This window comes from Mauremys reevesii, linkage group 7, assembly GCF_016161935.1.
Source record: "Mauremys reevesii isolate NIE-2019 linkage group 7, ASM1616193v1, whole genome shotgun sequence".
NCBI lineage: Eukaryota > Metazoa > Chordata > Testudines > Geoemydidae > Mauremys > Mauremys reevesii.
In genome coordinates, this window is record NC_052629.1 from 117,333,741 (window position 1) to 117,353,745 (window position 20,005).

The 20,005-nt window shown below is 43.3% G+C and overlaps 1 protein-coding gene across 1 annotated transcript in view; it reads right to left on the reverse strand.

Annotated features, from left to right (window-relative positions):
* Positions 1-7,592, reverse strand: part of MITF (melanocyte inducing transcription factor) — a 186,017-nt gene extending 178,425 nt beyond the window's left edge. The window contains exon 1 of the mRNA XM_039481339.1: positions 7,571-7,592. The gene's annotated coding sequence lies outside the window, so the exon portion shown is untranslated. The remainder of the gene's footprint in view (positions 1-7,570) is intronic.
* Positions 7,593-20,005: the final 12,413 nt, after the last annotated feature.

The following is a 20,005-nucleotide window of genomic DNA, read 5'->3' on the forward strand; positions in this document are numbered from 1 at the left end:
CTGCACTTGGAAACTCAGCAGCAACCAACACAGGCCACAGGACGCTGGTTTAATATAGCGACAGCAAGACACTCCACTTACCAAGCAGGCTGCTACTTTCGTGTTACAGGGAAGAATGCCTGTGAGGGACACAGGTATCTGACACTGTCCAGTCATCATGTCTTCAGTTTCTGGGTAGTTCCAAAGGTGTCAGTTGCAGTATACATAGTATTATCAGGTGCCTCTTCTCCCAGCCCATACCCTGAAATGACCAATTCCCATCCCTTACACAACCTTAACACTTTATGTGCCAGGACAGCATTTACTTGGGGGTAAAGATGTGCTAAAGTAAGCCCCAATCCAGCAAGCTGATCTCTCTGTGCGTGACAGTATGCCAACATTTTTATGGCTGACTTAGAACAACACTTCCTCAGCTCTCAACCCCAATGCCCCTGCTCTATTTGCGCTACATTGATGACATCTTCGTAATCTGGACCCATGGAAAAGAAGCCCTTGAGAAATTCTACCAGGATTTCAACAATTTCCATCCCACCATCAACCTCAGCTGGACCAGTCCACACAAGAGATCCACTTCCTGGACACTACAGTGCAAATAAGTGATGGTCACATAAACACCACCTTATACTGGAAACCTGCTTACCCCTATACTTACCTACATGCCTCTAAGATACAACTGCATTTGCTCCAATCCTTCAGAGAGAGACAAACACCTACAGGATCTCTATCAAGCGTTCTTAAAACTATAATACACGCCTGCTGAAGTGAAGAAACAGATTGACAGAGCCAGAAAGGTACCCAGAAGTCACCTACTACAGGACAGTCCTAACAAAGAAAGTAACAGAACGCCACTAGCCATGACCTTCAGCCCCCAACTAAAACCTCTCCTCTCTACCTATCCTGAAGGACAATCCCTCACTCTCACAGACCTTGGGAAACAGGCCAGTCCTTGCTTACAGACAGCCCCCCCAACCTGAAGCAAATACTCACCAGCAACTACACACCACACAACAAAAACACTAACCCAGGAGCCTATCCTTGGAACAAAGGCCATTGCTAACTCTGTCCACATATCTATTCAAGGGACATCATCATAGGATCTAGTCATATCAGTCACAACATCAGGGGCTTGTTCACCTGCACATCTACCAATGTGATATCTGCCATCATGTGCCAGCAATGCCCCTCTGCCATGTACTTTGGCCAGACTGGACAGTCTCTACGCAAAAGAATAAATGGACACAAATCAGATGTCAAGAATTATAACGTTCAAAAACCAGTTGGAGAGCACTTCAGTCTCCTTGGACACTCAATTACAGACTTAAAAGTGGCAATTCTTCAACCAAAAAAACTTCAAAAACAGCTTCCAATGAGAAACTGCAGAACTGGAATTAATTTGCAAACTGGACATCAAATTAGGCCTGAATAAAGGCTGGGAGTGGATGGGTCATTACACAAACTAAAAACTATTTCCCCATGCTAATTTTTCACCCTACTGTTACTCACACCTTCTTGTCAACTGTTTGAAAAGGGCCACCCTGATTACCACTACAAAAGTGATTTTTCCTCCTGTTGACAATAGCCCACTTTAATTGAATTGTCTCGTTAGAATTGGTAAGGGAACCACCATATTTTCATGTATTATGTCTATATGTCTTCCTACTGTATTTTCCACTCCATGCATCTGATGAAGTGGGTTTTAACCCATGAAAGCTTATGCCCAAATAAATGTGTTAGTTTCTAAGGTGCCACAAGGACTCCTCGTTGTTTTTGCTGATACAGACTAACATGGCTACCACTCTGAAACCTATGGCCCATGTGGAACTCCAGTGAAATCAGTGGAGGACCTTTCCCCATGTGGAACAGCTGGCAATATTAGGGCTTAGTTTGTATAATCAAAGGAACAGGAAGTTGCTGGCCCACATTGGAACTGGGCAGTAATATTTCCTGTGCGTTCAGTGCCATCTCAATATATATTACTAAACTAAATTTACCTCTTATCTCTTCCAGTAAGATTATATATTGTATGCATATGCATAAAGATTTATTAAAATGCATTAGATATCACTATTGCTTGTCTTTCCCATATAACTAAACTCTTCTAGATTCATGGCTGTATTCTATCCCTGCCTAAACAAGCAACAGAGAGAAGCCAATAGTTTGTCAAAATAAGTCCATCCTATCCTGCATCTTGTATGATGCCTTTTGACACATCACTGTGTTGGATAAGGGGAAAATGTGCATTCTACTGCCAACTGATTGTCTCATCTTGCTCTGTCTTATTGATAGTTATTGTTATTTGTTCCATTCTTTATTTCAGAAATTTCTTTCCAAGAACGTTTGTATACATCCTGGACAGGAGAAGCTGCCCAGATGCTTGTTGCTGACTGCATAATTTGGATACATCTGTTTCAGGATGTAGAAGATCCACGGGGGGGAATAAATAAATAAATATCTCTCCGCAAGTGTTATTTGAGAACCAGGGCTTTTCAATATTTAATGCATCGCTAGTGCATTGAAGTTATCAACATTTTCTATGGTACACAGTGAGCTAATGTAGACCTCAGGCTTAATTTAGTAACAAGATTATTCAGGGGCAAATAATGTACCGAAAACCTTTATGCGACAAGGAAATATGCCAGAAATAAACTTGGCCAATGTGCTTAATAGATAAAAAGCCATTTGTTTCTTCTTGAGAACTTAATTAAATTTCCCATGAATTCGTTTGTAGCAACAGTGATAAATACCATATATCGAAATAGTCAATGAGCTGTTAGCAAGGTAATTTCCTGAGTTTGGCCTATATTTTAACAGTCTAAATCCACATAGATTCTAAATACAGCTGGTATGTGTTATTCCATTCTGAGTCGCAGGAGGTAGGGGTGTGTTAGGGAGACCAGATAGCAAGTGTGAAAAATTGGGACTCGGGGTGAGGGTGGAAAAGAATAGAGTCCTATATAAGACAAAGCCCCTAATATTGGGATGGTCATGGTCCCAATAATATCAGGATGTCTGGTCGTGTGTGTATATAATTGATGAGTTTTGTGATGTTGACACCAAGTTTAAGTCCGCAAAACTATTGTTTGTAAAATCGTACTGAACTATATTACGAAAAGCAGTAGAGAGAGTTAATGTTACGTCTTACATTTAACAAAGATGCCTTCAGTACTTATGACGGAGGAAGGATTTCTGCTCTGTCAGGGAGAAGAGATCATCCACAGAGCTTTATTGCCAATAGTTCACTTAGATCAATGGGAGAATTCCCTGAGTACGATGGAAGATAAGGGGCTCAGCACTCTGCAAGATGAAACCTCCTGGCAGTCAGCTGTGAGGAGCATAGTACAAACCTATTAATGGTTACAACACCACTATGGATGCCACTTCTAAAGAGTCCTAATGTCCTGCCATTCATCCTGGAAAATATTAAATAACCAGAAGACAGTGATTTTTACCAAGAAAGATAAGACATAGTACACATCCAGACATCTGCAATTATCTTAGGCAGTGTCACTGAAATAAACTGACTGACACATATGAGAGAGACAAGGTAGGTAAAGAAATATATTTTATAGAACCAACTTCTGTTGGTGGAAGGGACAAGCTTTTGAGCTTTACAGAGGTTTTCCTCAGTTCTGGAGAAGGTACCAGAGTGTCCAAGCTAAATACAAGGTGGAACAGATGGTTAAGCATAAGAGGTTCACATATGCAGTAGGAGCCCAGTTAAAATAAAGTGGGCAATTAAGGGTTAGCAGACAGTAGGGTGTGTCACAAATTGTTGTAATGAACCATAAACCAGTGTCTCTGTAAAGTTCATTGGTTTTAGTATCTAGTAGAGTTGTGGATTTAAGTTTCCAGGATCATCTTTTGAAAGCGTTGTGCAGGTTTCCTTTGAGGATGAGAGGTCAGATATGGTGTGATCACTTTGTGAAAAGTGTTTGCCCATGGGTGATAGGTTGCCTTTTGTCATTTTTCTGTGTGAGTTCATTCAAGAGCATAGTGACTGTCTAGTTTAATTCACACAGTTGTTGTTGGGACACTTGATGCACTGGATGAGGTATACCACATGTTGTGATAGGCATGTGTAGGACCCAGGGATTTTGAGGGTTTGTTGTTGGGAGTTGATTGTCATGACAGTAGAGATATGTCTTCAGGATTTGCATCTGTTGTTCTGACAGGGTCTGATGCTGCTTTGAGTTGGTATGTCCTGGTCTGTGTGGAGCTTGCTTCTATTGATGAGCTGGGTGAGGTTAGGGGGTTGTTTAAAGGCCAGAAGAGGGCCTGAAGGTTTCTTTCAGGCTGTGGCCTCCCATCAAGTATGGGTTTTAATTATTTGATGATACCCCATGGGGTCCTAGTGTGGGACAGGAGGTGACAACTAGGCATGTGTGCAGTCAGTGGATTTTTTTCTGTATTGAAGAAGGTTCTTCCAGATTATTTGAGTGACCATTCTATTAAGTGATAATAATAATAATTGGAGATATACCCATCTCCTAGAACTAGAAGGGACCTTGAAAGGTCATTGAGTTCAGCCCCCTGCCTTCACTAGCAGGACCAAGTACTGATTTTTGCCCCAGATCCCTAAGTGGCCCCCTCAAGGATTGAGCTCACAACCCTGGGTTTAACAGGCCAATGCTTAAACCACTGATCCTACTTCTCTGATGGAGTGTCCTTGTTTAGTGAAGGTGGTTTTAAGAGTGTTTATGTGTGTATCCCAGACTTTCTCTTCAGAGTAAATTCTGTGGTATCTGAGTTCCTAGCTGTAGATGACACACTTCTTGGTGCATCTGGGTGGTTTCTGGATCTGTGGAGGTCAGTATGGCGATGTGACGGGGTTTGACTCACCACTGCAGCGCCTCCTGCTGGCTGTCCTGGGGGATTAGCTCTGTGTGCCAGTGTGCCCTTTTCTGGTGATGTCTTGCCACCATCACTTCTGCTCCAGGGACCCCTGTCACTCGCAGGACCGCGGCGTCCCCTTCATGACACAGTATCGCAGCCCCTCAGTCCAGCCATTTCCTCAGTGGCAAGTGGGGGCAGGAGGGACCCAGGCCCACCCACTACTTTGGGTCCTGGCCCAGGGATCCTGTAGATGGCTGCCACTTACTGTGTCCTCTCTGACTCCTCTGTAGACCTCCCTGGGCCACTTCCCCGTAGCCCAGCACCCTCTTTGCCCTTGCCTCAGGGCCTCAGCCTGCAGATTCCTGCAGTCCACCAGGAGCTGCCTTTAGCTCCCTGGGTCTCTGCCTGCAGCACTGCTCTGTCCAGGGTGCTTGCTGCAAGACAGCCAGTCTTCCTCCCTCCTCAAGTTCCAGGGAGTGATTTCCCCTGCTCTGTACTACAGCTCTTCTTATATGGGCTGTCTGGTCCTGACTGGCTGCTCCTATAAGCCTTTCGGTGATTGGCTGCCTCCTGCATAGCCTCCCTAGGGCTCAATTAACACCTGACACCCCAGTGTGGGGCAGGAATCCCATCACAGGTGATTTGTGGATTTCTTGTATATAGTCATCTGTAGGGTTCCATTGTTGAAACTAATTGTGGTGTCCAAGAACTTGATGGTTCTGTGGGAGTGTTCTAGAGAGAGTTTGATGAATGAGGGGTGGCTGTTGAAGTTGTGGTGCTCATCTGTCCAAAGGATTAAAATATCATTGATGTATCTCAGGTATATCCTTGGTTTTGTGCCACAGTCTGCTAGAAATTCTTCCTTGAGGTGGCCAGGAAGAGGTTTGCATATTAGGGAGCCATCCTAGTGCCCCTGGCTATTCCCATGGTTTGGCCAAAGTGTTTGTTGTTACTTGTGAAGTTGTTTTGGGTGAGGAGAAAATGGATGAGTTTAGGATGGATTTCCAAGCATCGTTCATTATCTTGTAGGTATTTGAGACAGGCAGTGATGCTGTCATGGTGAGGGATGTTGGTGTATGGGAAGGTGACATCCATGGAGACAAGGATGGTGCTCTGAGGGAAGCTGTTAATGTTGTGGAGTTTCTAAATCTACCTGACAAAACTGTGGCAGACATTTTTGATTGTTAAATATGTGATCATGAAGGTATCTATTTGGAATTGCCATGTTAACATTTACAAAGGCAGGGTCATGTCCAGCACTACACTGAGAAAGTGTGGCACTGATGTATGCTGTGTAGGTTATTAATTATTTCCAGTAACACCCACAGTGAGATGGATGCTCTCTAAAGAGTAGAAGGCACAATTCGTGGCTCAAGGATATCATAGACTAAGGACCTGATCCAAAGCCCTTTGGAATCAGTGGAAAGGTTCTCATTGATTTCAACAGGCCTTGACCCAAGGAGAAGGGGATTGAGAAATAAATGGTTGTGTTAACAATAGGACAAGAAAATTATCCTCATGTCACACCTCATGTTTGACGATGCCAGATAGCAAGGTTCCTGGGCTAGGATTTCTCAGAACTGAGGAAGCTGTAATATTTGAAATCATCATTATGATTTGGTAAAGTGTCCTTTGCCTCCTGGTAACATTTGTAAGGTTCATATGATGGCCAGGGCCCAAAGAGTTAAAGAACTAGAATCTTAACCATATTGTTCACAATCTCCTTTTTACAGTTAAGTCAACGCTATTAATGTAGTCATGCTAGTACCTCAAGGGCTGGCTCCGCAGCATGAGTGCTGTGTTTGAGACTCCTCTTCTCCCTGGAAACATGGCTTAGAATACCAGCTGGATCTACTCGGCTCATCTTTTGTATTCACATCATCCTTCCAAGACACATTAGTGAGTTCCATGCAGTTTTGCTGGAATTTACGAAAATCTGCTCTGTGCTCTGGGTCTTAGCCTAAAACATTTTACATATTGCTATGCAGCCTGCTGGCTGTCTGCCTTGCTTCTCTCTGGGAAATTTAATAAGCAACTGGGCATCAGTTTTATCAGGAGAGAAGGCATGGCACTTTCTAATTAACCATATGATCACTCAGCTAGATAGACGTCTCTCCAGGCTTCCAGAATCACTGATGGATAGATTATGGCACTTGCGCCGGCAGTTTATAGGAGCCATTAGTACACCACCCCTGGCCAGAAGAGAACTTCTCCTGTGCAGACACAGCATGGCGCTGCATAAACAGCCCTATACTACCTCCCAATGCAAGACCCAGAGTAGAGCGAATGAGAGGTGGAGTGGCTGCAGTGCTTGATATTATGGGGATTCTGGGCTGGGATGCAACAAGTTAGATCTCTTGTTCATAGTGAAGACACTCAGAGGCACAAAACATGCATTAGCATAGTCATGCACAACTAGCAACAGGAGCCCTATCCTTGCAATCTCCCTCTGTAGCTTCTTTATTTCTGGGTTATAAGCATGTGCTGTCTGAGAATTAACATCACAGACACAATAACTTTGCAGGTAGTGCAGACCTTTTTGGACCCCAAAGATATTTTGTCCTCAGGTCCCAGTTTCTCTACTCAAAGGAAGCAGTATCTCCATTGGAAATTAGATGCTAGATCCTTGTGTCTGTCCATCCCACCCAAGACAGTGATTGTGTTGTGGCTTGCATTTGGGCAACCTGGGTTTTATTGGTTCTGTCCATCTATGCACATGGTGAGTCATCACTATTACCTGTGATGATTCTGCTGGCACTGATCCCAAGGCTTTTGTTCCCTCATCTGCTTCTTCATTAATGGAGTTTTCACCTTTCGCACCTGTAGCAACAGGAATCAAGTGTTCAATTAAATCTCAGTCATTTCTCTGGTATCTCTGACTATTTCCACACTCTAAATCTAGGCTCTGCTAGAGTGGTAACAACTCTTGCTGGCTTCCAGCTGGTTGTCTAGTCTCTGGGATTCTAGCTACCACACTATAAGTGTGGGTGGTAGTTTTATGTCTGTCTTAGTAATATTATTGTGATTTTGCCTTTCTTCCAGTGACGTTTAAGTCTAGTATTTGCTTAGGTTAGAGTTTCTAAGGTGTTGGGAAAGAAAGTTAATGTCCGTCGGTCCATTAGCAATTCTTCTGTTAGTATATTTCTAATATCCAATAGGTCTGGAGATGAATATTTATCACGTTGTGCTGTCTTTAGGAGATTAGTCATTGTCTTACTTGCTCTTATTGCCATCCCATTAGTCTGTGGGTATTTTGGCAAGGAGATGATGTCTTCAAACTGGTAGGTCTTTGTGAGTTTTTTAAAAGCCTCACATGAGTTCAGGAGTCTTGTCAGTAATCATTCATAACCTCTATGACTTCCCATGCCTGGCATATTGTGATCTGATACAGGTAATCACCACTCCACTGTTTGTTATGAAATATCCCTCTCAACAATCATGCCCTTAAAGGAAAGAGCAAAACATTAGTGTCCTGAATCTGCTTTTTCTATTCAGGCAGATCCCCAGTTCTAAGTGTTCTACAGATGTCTGATCTATGATCTGTGCCCTGGAAGAAAACTAGGTTAATCTAGGGTACTTATAAGGGTCCCCAGTACTGCCAGATCTGAGCATCTCACAATCATGTGTGACTATATCTTCACGATTCCTCAGTGAAGTAGGAAATTACTATCATCCCGATTTTACATATTAGAAATTGAAGTGCTTAGGCTCTGATTCAGGGACACATCACTATTCAGGTCAGCATTTAAATACATGCTCATATTCCATGAAAGTTAGACATGTGCTGTGTTGAACAGGGATGGGTTTAAATACATGCTTATCTGCTGTCTTGATTTGGGACCCGAAAGATTAAAGCAGGGACTTTAAAGGGAGTTAGGCACCCAACTCCCATTGAAATTCAGTTGCCAGCATAACTCCCTTAGACTCCTTTGAAAATCCTAAGATCACAAAGGGAGTCTGACAGAGCCAGGAACCAACCCCAGGTCTGGTGAGTGCCAGCACAGTAGCTGCAAGAGCAGCATTTAAAAATGTGATCACTCAGCTACATCATCATTTATTAATATGCTTTACAGTTATAAACATGGAAACACGGCAAATTTCCAATGGAGACAGCATAAGAAGATTTTCTGCCGATCATGTGGAGTGGTAACCACCTCCCTGAACCTGCATCTTGCACCCCCCTCCTGCACCCAAACTCCCTCCCAGAGCCTGCACCCCTCACTCCTGCACCCCAAGCCCCTGCCCCAGGCTCAGCCAATGCACACCCCACCGTTGAGAATGTGACACTGGTTTGTGACAATCCCTGAAGGATTTTGGATCTCTAAACCACAAATGACACTAATAAAAAGTAAAACTCATGAACTGTCCAGTGGTTTCTATGAGATTAGGTGCAGTGTGACCATATGACCCCTGCACCCAAACTCCTTCCCAGAGCTTGCACCCCTCACTCCTGCACCTCAATCTCCTGCCCCAGGCTCAGCCCAGAGCCCTCTCCCACACTCCAAACCCCTCGGCCAGAGCCTACACCCCCTCCCACACCGCACCCCCTGCCCCAGCCCAGTGAAAGTGAGTGCGGGAGGGGGAGAGTGAGCGAAGGAGGGAGGGGGGAATGGAGTGAGCAGGGCGGGGCCTTGGGGAAGGGGCAGGGTAGATCCTGGACTGATATAAAATCAAAAAGTCATCTTGTGCGTAAAAAGGTTGGAGACCAGTGCTCTACAAGCCTTCCTCCAGCTTCCCCAGTAGATAGACCCTCTATCCAGGGTCTCAGCAGTCGCTCCTGCTCATCTCCTTCCCCAGACCGTGTGCATGGAAACTAGGGCAAACCTCACACTCACTCAGAGTCTCTCTTTTAACTGAGCTATCGGCTCTCCTTGTATACTCTGGCTGGTTAAATGACTGTCACTCCATGACTCCTGTTTCCTTTACTTCACAGCAATTTCTTTAAAGGGCTCCAGTAGGACCAGGTGCACTGGGCCACACATGTGCTCAGGACACAAGGCATCCAGTCCCTAAATGTAACTAATAGCTAGATGATTTCCTTTATCTTTATGAGAATGGGACGACCAATAGCATAGGGCATTAATGACCAGAAAAATAATTAAAATATGATTGGCGTAGCACATTGCAAAAGTTCTGACCTCCTTTTTTAAATATTAGTTTTATTAATATTAATGTTAGATAGCAACATAAGTAAGTGATAAACAAAGAAATGCACATGAGTTTAGCAAAGATTTTGTGCAGAAGGGACCCTTTTTATCTGACATGCATTGTCACATTGCATTTTAATTACATTGCTCCTTTGGTTTCTAGGCAAGAGTAGAATACTAATGACATTGCAGATGACCCAAAAGCTAAGAGGGCTGGCAGATTAGTAGTCTCTAATAAGGTTCTCTTACCAAGGAGAAGTTCAGCAACTTGACATCAGAAGGTAACTAACGAATATCATGTTAAAATACCGATCTTACTGTCTCCCTCGCCTATAGTGTCGTGTTATTGATTTTATTTAAATGTTTTAAACACTCTCTACTCCGAGGAGGTACAGCCCATATTTCTGAGAAAGCCAAATGGGGAAACTAGCATTTTTACAATCTTATTCCAATTTATGTCAATACATGACAGATCACTCTGTCTAAGGACAGTAGCATTGGAATATGACACATAAAAATGCCATTTCCTCAGTTTTGTAACCAGGAGGACCTCATCCATCCACTTTTACATTGAACTTCATGGTGGTGTTGCCTGAAATAGTTATTACTATAAGTGTTTGTAACAAGCCTATGTGACCCCCCTTATGGGCAGATTGTCCTGGTAATTCTGTACAATGGTCATCAGTAAAGTTGTGACAAGGGATAAATGTTACAGTGGTGCTGGTGGGATCACCTATACTAAGTATAAGTAACACTGGGAATATCCCTGCTATGTTCATAGAATCATAGAATATCAGGGTTGGAAGCGACCTCAGGAGGTCATCTAGTCCAACTCCCTGCTCAAAGCAGGACCAATCCCCAACTAAATCAATGTTACCTACCTCCAAAGGCAAAATGATGATTAATTGACTGGTACAAAGATTTCACATGTGGTTACAGAAAAAAGCTCCTTTGACTATATGGCAGCCAATGGTAATCATGAAACTAAAGGACCCAGTATAATTTTCAAAAGTTCCTAAGTGATTTAGGACCCTAAATCCCCTTTTCAAAAGTGACTTAGGCAATTAAAGTCTTCCAAAAAATTTACCCTAATCCATCTCCAATTGAAGTGAATTAGAGTTTTTCCACCAAATTCAACGGGAGCTGGATCAGACGCTATATTTTGTGAACATGCTGCAAATCTATTTACTTTTCTAAAACACAATAAGGTTTGTGTTCTTCAAAATGGTGAGAATCATTTTTTCTTAATTATGAATGAATTAAAATAACCAATATTAAACAGATATACAAACTCAGCTAAGTGTCTGATTTATGTATATTGTGCAACAAAAAAACCCTTGAGATCAACTGAATGCTTTAAAAACACTTTGCATTGCAAGAGGGTGAGCTATTCCTAGGGGGAAATTCTGTGCTATTATTGCTTTCTGCTTGCACAAGAGAAAGATGTTTACTTCCATTACAGGGGTTCGTAATGCAATATTTGCCATTTCATTACATTGTACTTCTGCCAGAAGAATTCTGATTACCTTGGGCAGCATTGGTAAGACAGAATAGCTTGGAAAATATTTGATCCAGTAAGATAAATCAAGGAAGGCTTCTATAGAAATAAAAACAATATCTAAAGCTATTAATTAGCCTTTGCCAGATATTGCTGTTTACAGTATAATATTGTCAGCCATTTGGTCACTTGCTGTCTTGTAGTTAATTTCTCCCCTTTTCTTTCTCTTCCTGCTTTTCCATTCATGCCTGTTGTAGTAGCTTAGTAGCTGATTTAAAATTTCAAAATGGACAAGTTTTGCCACGTTAGGTTACTTGCCAGGACTGATCTGATGTATCTCCCTTACTCTGGCAACACACCTTTCGATCTCATGGGGCAGGTGGGGCTGCTCTGTAGTGACCCCTTGGGACTGAGCTTGGTACTGCAGGCATTCCTTGCCTTAGTCTGTAGGTTTGGGGAGGCCTGCTTGAAATAGGGTGGGCTGAGCTGTAAGCTCAGAGTCAGTCTCTAAACAGAGAGCTCACAAAATAACAAACTCAGAGCTTGGCTGTCTGCACCTTAAAATAAAAACAAAACTACAAAGACAGCTTGAAGGCAAGGCCCTGACCAGGTTCTGGCCTAGCTCTGAGGCACTTGAGTCTATCCCAGTCTTCCCCAGCTCTGCCACTCAGAAGAAGCCGACAAGCCTTTTTAACCAACCTGCTGTCTCCTGATTGGTCAGTGTTTCCTCCTGGCCCATCTAGGGGTTTCTCCCTCGGGCTCTCCTGCCACAGGCCCCTGGAGGCCTGGTGCCTGACTCTGTCCTCCTCAGCTAGAATAGATCTGGCCCCTCCTAGAGTTACCGTACACCTTTGCCTCCTCTAGCACAACTGTGACTGAATCTTTGTACGTCACTTCTCAATTATCACTCTGGTGAAGCTACCTTGTTAAGCCAATTTGGGCCCAAAGTTTAGGGGTCAGACTGAGCAACCATTACTCACACTAGTACCTTGCTGTTATACAGCACTGTTCATCTGCAAAACTCAGTGGGAGCTAGGCACATAAAATCCTTAAGGATCTGGGTCTTAGTTCCTTATGTATAAAACCATCTCAGCTCTTTGGGGTTACAAGGTTTTATACTTTCATTATATATACAAAGAGGTTTTTGATTAAGACAGGTGGACTGATAGGATCCTTAAAGGATCTGACTGTTTTAACATGTCACGGAAAAGCAAAACTTCTCTCTCCTGTTTTAAATCATGAATCATTTGTTCACCCTTCCCTTTATACTTCTGTGGGTGATGCTATTTACTCTGGGTGACACTAATGTCAAAAAGCAATTTGGAAAAGCTCCAGGAAGTGACTAGAGAGATGGACGGACATCAAGTCCATCCAGGAATGTCTCTTGTTTATAGAAAAGTGTTTAAAATTAATACCTGAATGTGAAAGGCTCACAGTATTGTAGATTTAATATCAGTAAAATTTTAACCAAATGGTCAGGGTGAAACCCTGACAGTGTTCAGTGCAATGCTTGCCATCCAACAGTGTATAATTTAACAGTCTTGGAGCTTTCTCCGCAAATTCTTCAGGAGGTAAAAGAGTGATCAGAGTGTATCAAGGGAATTTAAAATTAAGGCACAAGTTTTGCCTCCCCTTGCACATATATACATGCTCCTTCCCTTCCGCCTTCACAAAAATGTCTCATAGTTTTATGAGACAAAGTGGTGAGTTAATATCTTTTATTGGACCAACTTCTGTTGGTGAGAGAGACAAACTTTTGAGCCCGCACAAGCTCTTCTTCAGGTACTTGCATTTGTATAGCACCTTCCACTCAAGGATCTCAAAAAAGCAACAAAGAGTCCTGTGGCACCTTATAGACTAACAGATGTATTGGAGCATTAAGCTTTCATGGGTGAATATCTACTTCGTCAGATGCATGTAATGGAAATTTCCAAAGGCAGGTATAAATATGCAGGCCAGAATCAGAAACCCTGGTAACACCAATCAAGTCCTCCCTGAGATAGGGAAGCATTAATGCCCCAATTTTACAGAACAGGAAACAGGTGCACAGAGAGACATCTTGCCTAAGGTTACCCAGGAAGTTAGTGGTAGAGCAAGCAATAGAACTCAAAAAGCCTGACTCCCAGGCCTGTGCTTTCATCTACACTTAGATGCATTTCTGCTGCATTTTCACTGAGAGAGCAAAGAGAGGCAACGCAGGGTGGGACTAGTGTATGTGTGTTCCATACCTCTGCATACCACAGAGCACTGCTCCGGGATAGCTTTCTGTCATAGCGAGGGGGAGGTCCATAAACGACATGGCTCCACTGGCCAAACTGCAGTGCCAGTAGTGTCGCATACCATGGCCACTACAGCCCAAAGGCTGCTGTGCACCATATCTCCAGACTGGGACAGGCAATTTCATCTCTACCAGCTTCTATGTAGATTGTATCTCTTCCGTGCTAAGCCTGTTTACTCAGCCTTTACACAGGGGGTGAGAGAATTTGGCCCTAATTGATGGGAGCAGTTCTCCAGCAAAACGGAGCAGCAGAAAACATCTTAATCTAAGGCTCTGTATTTTGTGCTACTGCCCCTTCCACTCCAGTATTTCACAGATTTAATGTTAATAGTTTAACTGACCAGGACAGACTCAGAGCATCCACAATCCATCAGCTCAACAGGGAAATTGAGTCTTTAAGTTATCACATATTCCCAATGGACACAGCAGCAAGCCTTTAACTGTTGCCTAATTAATGCTGGCAGATGAAGCCAAATGAAAAACATGATGTGTTTCATCCAAAGTTGTAATGGATCTTCACTAAATTAGAAACAAAGTGCTCAAATGTGCATCAGGAGATACTTTCAGCCCAAATCTGTCTCTGGAAGGTCAAGTTCCCTACGCAGCTCTCATAAGAAAGGTGCCCTCGACAAACCAAAAAGCACAGAAAGGAGACAATATTGAAAACTCCTATAGCAGAGCATGGCAAGTAAATCACCGTCACTTGAGGAATGTTGGCTTTGTTTGTGAATTATTCACTAAGGGATTGCAAACTTTAGTGAGAGGAAGGATGTTGTGGTTAAGGCACTGGAGCAGGACTCAGGACTCCTGGGTTCAGTTCTCTTCCATGGGCAAGGCTCTTGATCTCTCCGTGCCTCGGTCCCCTAGCTGTAAAAAAAGGCCGGCGTTTCCTTTCTCCCATCTTTATCAGACATTTCTATTTAGAATGCAAGCTCTGGAGCAGACACTCTCATCTGTTTGCACAATGGGGCTGCCAGGTGCTATCATAATACAAATAATACTAATAATATATTATCTGATGTATGAATTTCTTCAAAAAATATTTATTGTCTGGCAAGTTGTTCACAGTTTTAGGAATGGTTTCAGAGTGGTAGCCGTGTTAGTCTGTATCAGCAAAAAGAATGCGGCGTCCTTGTGGCACCTTAGAGACTAACAAATTTATTTGAGCATAAGCTTTCGTGGGCTAAAACCCACTTCATCAGATGCATGCAGTGGAAAATAGAGTAGGAAGATATATCTACACAGAGAACATGAAAAAATGGGTGTTTCCACACCAACTATAATGAGACATCAATTAAGGTGGGCTATTATCAGCAGGAGAAAAAAAAACTTTTGTAGTGATAATCAGGATGGCCCATTTCCAACAGTTGACAAGAAGGTGTGAGTAACAGTAGGGAAAAAATTAGCATGGGGAAATAGCTTTTACTTTGTGTAATGACCCATCCATTCCCAGTCTTTATTCAAGCCTAATTTAATGGTGTACAGTTTGCAAATTAATTCCAATTCAGCAGTTTCTCGTTGGAGTCTGCTTTTGAAGTTTTTTTGTTGGAGAATTGTGACTTTTAGGTCTGTAATTGAGTGACCAGGGAGGTTGAAGTGTTCTCCGACTGGTTTTTTAATGTTATAATTCTTGATGTCTAATTTGTGTCCATTTATTCTTTTGCACAGAGACTGTCTGGTTTGGCCAATGTACATGGACTGTACAGTAGTTAACAACTGGACAGTATGAGAGGTCCTGCATACTAAGGCTTTGATGTCAGGCTCTGGGATCTAGGCAGTCAGGCCTGGTGGTCGGAGCAGTGGTCAAGAATAAGTACCAAGGGTCGAAGCTGGACATAGCTGCGCGACTGGGTCAAGGGCAGTGCTGAAACTGGGGTCAGGGCTGTGGATCAGAACCAGGGTCAGAGTCTGTAGCCAAGCCAAATCAGTGTCATAACTGGAGCCTAGGTGCAGGCTGAAGGGTCTGAGGTCAGGAGGTGAGTTCAAGGCTGGAGTGTGTAAGGAATAGGGCTGGAGTGAGGTCAGAATAGGGTATAGACAAGGCTGAACTGGACTGGAACAAGGTTCAGGAAAGACTGGGGCAGGAACAGGATCAAGGGCAGGAAGCCTCGGGAGTCTGTAACACCGCTAGGCTGCAGGAAGGATCCTAGCCAAGTGGTGCTGTTGCACAGACTAACTCTTGGCTCTGGTGCTGAGAGTGAAATACCTGGGTCTAGGGTCACCTGACCTGGGTTCTGCGCAGAGATAGGCTGCTGCAGCATGCCTGAGGGATGAGTTACTGCAGGCTCTGCTTGAAGAGTGGGTCATTGTATCTGAGTGAGTAGACCTGGTCCGGCTTCGGATTTGCCTCACGCCTGATCCTGCAAACGTGTGCCAAGCATGACACAGACCTCCAGTGATCAACGTGCCTTGAATATCACCTTCAAGACAATAGTGGACCAATAGCCTCCCTCATGAAAGTGAAGCATGCTATTAATTTTACTTTCATTGAGTCTTGCATACATGTCTTGTTGTTTGAAGTAGAAATCTAATATTAACCAGATTTTTCCGGGCAGTTGTAGCTCATGTAAACATCTTTAACATTCCATCCATTGTTATATTTCAGAGTCAGAAAGTGAGACCATACTCACTGAGAAGGAGAGACCAAGCTAAGTTATAAGATAATATTCCGAGGTCCATTTTCACAACACTTTCACAGGAGACAGCATTTGTTAATGGTGTTTGTGTGCATACATTTCCTGCACAAACCTAAGAACTTCTTTTTTAAAAACAGAAGCAACAGCCTCAGAGGACAATGAGGCAGAATCAAGTGCAAAATCTGAAGACTCCTCCTTCCTCTAATATAACCAGTTATCTATCTCTTGAGTGCAGAGTTACACTATGAATCTTACAATTTAAGGGACAAATTCAGTCTTGGTCTAAGAAGATGACACTCCGATTGCCATCACCAAGGTTTTATTTGGTTATCTGTCAGTCCGCATGCTAGCTTCTATACTTAGAAGTCAAAGCTCATTTGAACTCAGGTCTCCACCCAATACCGTGGGTTGCCATATAAAAGCAGAAGGATTGGAATTTCTAAAGCACTAACTGTGCTCTCAGTTAAGTCAAGGGAAAAGCACCCATTGACCTCAATGGGAGCAGATTTATGTCAGTGATGAGCTTTTGAAGGGTTTAAGGATCTCCTTTTGTCAATAACAAAAAAAGATTATAGTCAACGCAGAAAACCCTTTTCCTTATGGTACCTAATTTTTTTATGATGCACATTACATTCTGCCTCTGGCAACTCCACAAGCTCATGTTTGTATTGGAAGCTTACTCGACACCAAAAATAATGTGTTACCTCTGGTTCGATGCCCAAAGGGCATCTACCATGTTAGTAGAAATTAGATTTAGAAGGCCATTGAAATTACCCTCCAATACCACCAAAATAGTCCCATCTAAGTGGGTAACTGCCAGTGTAAATGTCAAAACATCTTCTCGTCAGAAGCAAGGGCAATTTACTTTAAAATTAGCTGCTCAATTGGTTTTCATAGCAAAAACGAATGTGCTGACTACGTCGTGACAAGCTTGCTCATTTTTCATCTTGGTTGTCTCATTATGCAAGAGCCCTTAAAATGATACAATTTTCTCTTCATACGTCAAAGCTTACAAAGTACAAGGGTAAAATACACCCTCCTGCACCAGCGGTTTAAATATACAATTTGCCCAAATGCCAGCAGGCTAGAATAATCTAGAAGTAATGAATAATATATAACCAAAATGGATAGGTCATATACAATGGGATAGGTTGCAAATCTCAGCCTTACGACACATCTCCACAATCCTTTACATTTCATTGGCTCCATTTGACAGGATTTAAAATAATGTTGTCAACCAAAAAGGCCTTTCACTACCCATCAGTTACAACATTGATTTTAGTGGATGTTGTGTGGTGCCACTGGCTTAAATTACAATTGCTGAGTTTACTGATTAACACATTTGAACCACTGTCTGTTTCTCAAGGGAACACAACAAGCTGACAACTTCAATTCAGTTAAAAGCTATGCCGGATGTAAGATTCACAACCAGATTTCTTTTCTTGATACAGAGCTGCTAGCACATCCTTTATCAAGGCATTTTGACCTGGTCCATTCCTGCATTTTGCAGGGCTTTATGAATCAAATTGTGCAACCTGCTATGTACATGCTGCTACCTGTGAGGCCAATGGGAGCAGACCTTGAATATCAGAATGTAAAATGTAGTTCTAAAGGCACCTGAAACAAGATGAATATGTAACTGTAACGGGTTGGGACTCATCACCTGGCACCTCCTGCTGTTGACTCCGGGAATTAGCTCTGTCCAGTGGAGCGCCCCCTCCTGGTGGTGTCCCGTCCGTCGTTCTGCCCTCTGTTGCTCTGTCTGGACCTGCGTTGCTGCCTGCTCAGCGGCGTCCTCTTCGAGGCCACTGCTCTCCGGCAGTGCCCCTTAGTCCATCCGCACCCCCTTCCGGGGGTCGGTGATCAGCAGTCCTACGCCCCAGCCACTATGTCCAACTGCCCTCTGAGTCCAATCCTTCTTGTCAGGGATCTGGCGTAGTATAATGGCCGCTCCCTACGGCCATTGGCTAGGTGTACTGCAAGGAGTGAAGGGGGGGACCCAGGCCCGCCCACTACTCTGGGTCCCGGCCCAGGGACCCTCTGGTGGCAGCCTCGCTGTCCTCTTTCTCTCCCCTCGTCTGTCTGCTTCCCTGAGCCGCTTCCCCTACGGCCTCTTGCACCCGCTAGGCCCTTCCCTTCAGGGCCTGCAGCCTGGCGGCTATGGGCTCAAGCTCTCTAGCCTCCCCGAGCCCTGACCAGCACTGCACTGTCCGCGGTGCTAGTCTCCACCCTTGGAGACTGACCTTCCCCTCTCAAAGGCCTGGGATAGACTGCCTGCTCCTGCTCTGGGCAGCCTTTATATACGTCTTAGCCTGGCCCTGATTGGCTGTCTCCAAACTGGGCCCTGATTGGCTCACAATAAGCCCTTTTCTGATTGGCTCCCTGTCTGCGCAGGCGCCCTGGCCTGCCACAGCCCATTCTCTCAGGGAGTGGGGCAGTCCGCCCCACTACAGTAACATATTAACAAGTGTAACAATGGCATCCCACTGTGAAGAGCAACTTTTTATGGATGGTGAGAAGTTCAGAGGTTTTCAGCAGAACCAGATGGAAAAAATTCCTCCCCACCCGACCCCGCCAGTGGAAAACATTGAGCCAAAAATTGAAAACTGAAATATTTTAGCCCAAACCAGAAATATTTTGATTCTGAAATGCAGCTGTGAGGAAGTCTGGTGGGGGAGCCTGGCCTGCAGAGGAAAACGGGAGCATAAGGCATCCCCAAACTACAACCCACAAGGCAATGCAGGTGCATTTCAGAATCAAAATAGTTTGGTTTTCAGCTGAAATGATTAGGGGTTTGGGTGTTCCTCTTTTCAAAGCAAAATTTAAATTCTCTGCAAAAAGGAGACACTCTCCCTCCCCCAAAAAAATTGTTTAGTTGAAAACTCAATTATTTTATTGAACAGTAGTTTTGATGGCAAATATTTGACCAGCCCTTGCTTTGAGTCCTGCCTTTGAACTTCCCCAAAACATTCTGAGACAAATCTTTCAAGACCAAAACACTGTATGTTTTTTCTTCACTATAAATGCAGTCTCGGTGCCATATGATGCTGCAGGAATGATATTCATTTGCAGCAAGGACCCTAAGGCAATAGCTTAATGTACTCCCCCTATGCTACACAGATCTGTGTTCACTTGATAAGGTAAGGAATAAGTGCCAGCAGTTTCCTGTCAAAAGTAAAATAACACCAACATACAAACAGAAGAAACACTGGAGCTATGTAGTTTTCATAAAATGCTTTAAAATATTATAGTAATGTCAGCTTATTCTAGGAGATGTAGCATCTTGACATACATCTTATATCAAAGCAGACAATGATGCCAATATAGAACATTCTATCAAAGCTGGATCTTATATGTACATCACATGCTAGAAGTATTGCTAAGATTGCTTACAACCGATTATTTGATATGTTAAAAACTATCATACAGCAAAAAAATGTCAAGGCTAAACAAAGACTCAGTAAGTTTCAGAAGGAATGTATAGCTTCAAGCAGAAGGATTGAACACGAGAATTTTAGTTGCTTATTTTCTTGAGCACCTTCTGGAATAGGAGGAGATCTGAAAATAAAAAGGTAATGTAAAGTTCTCTGATGTTCCCGAATCTATTTGCAGA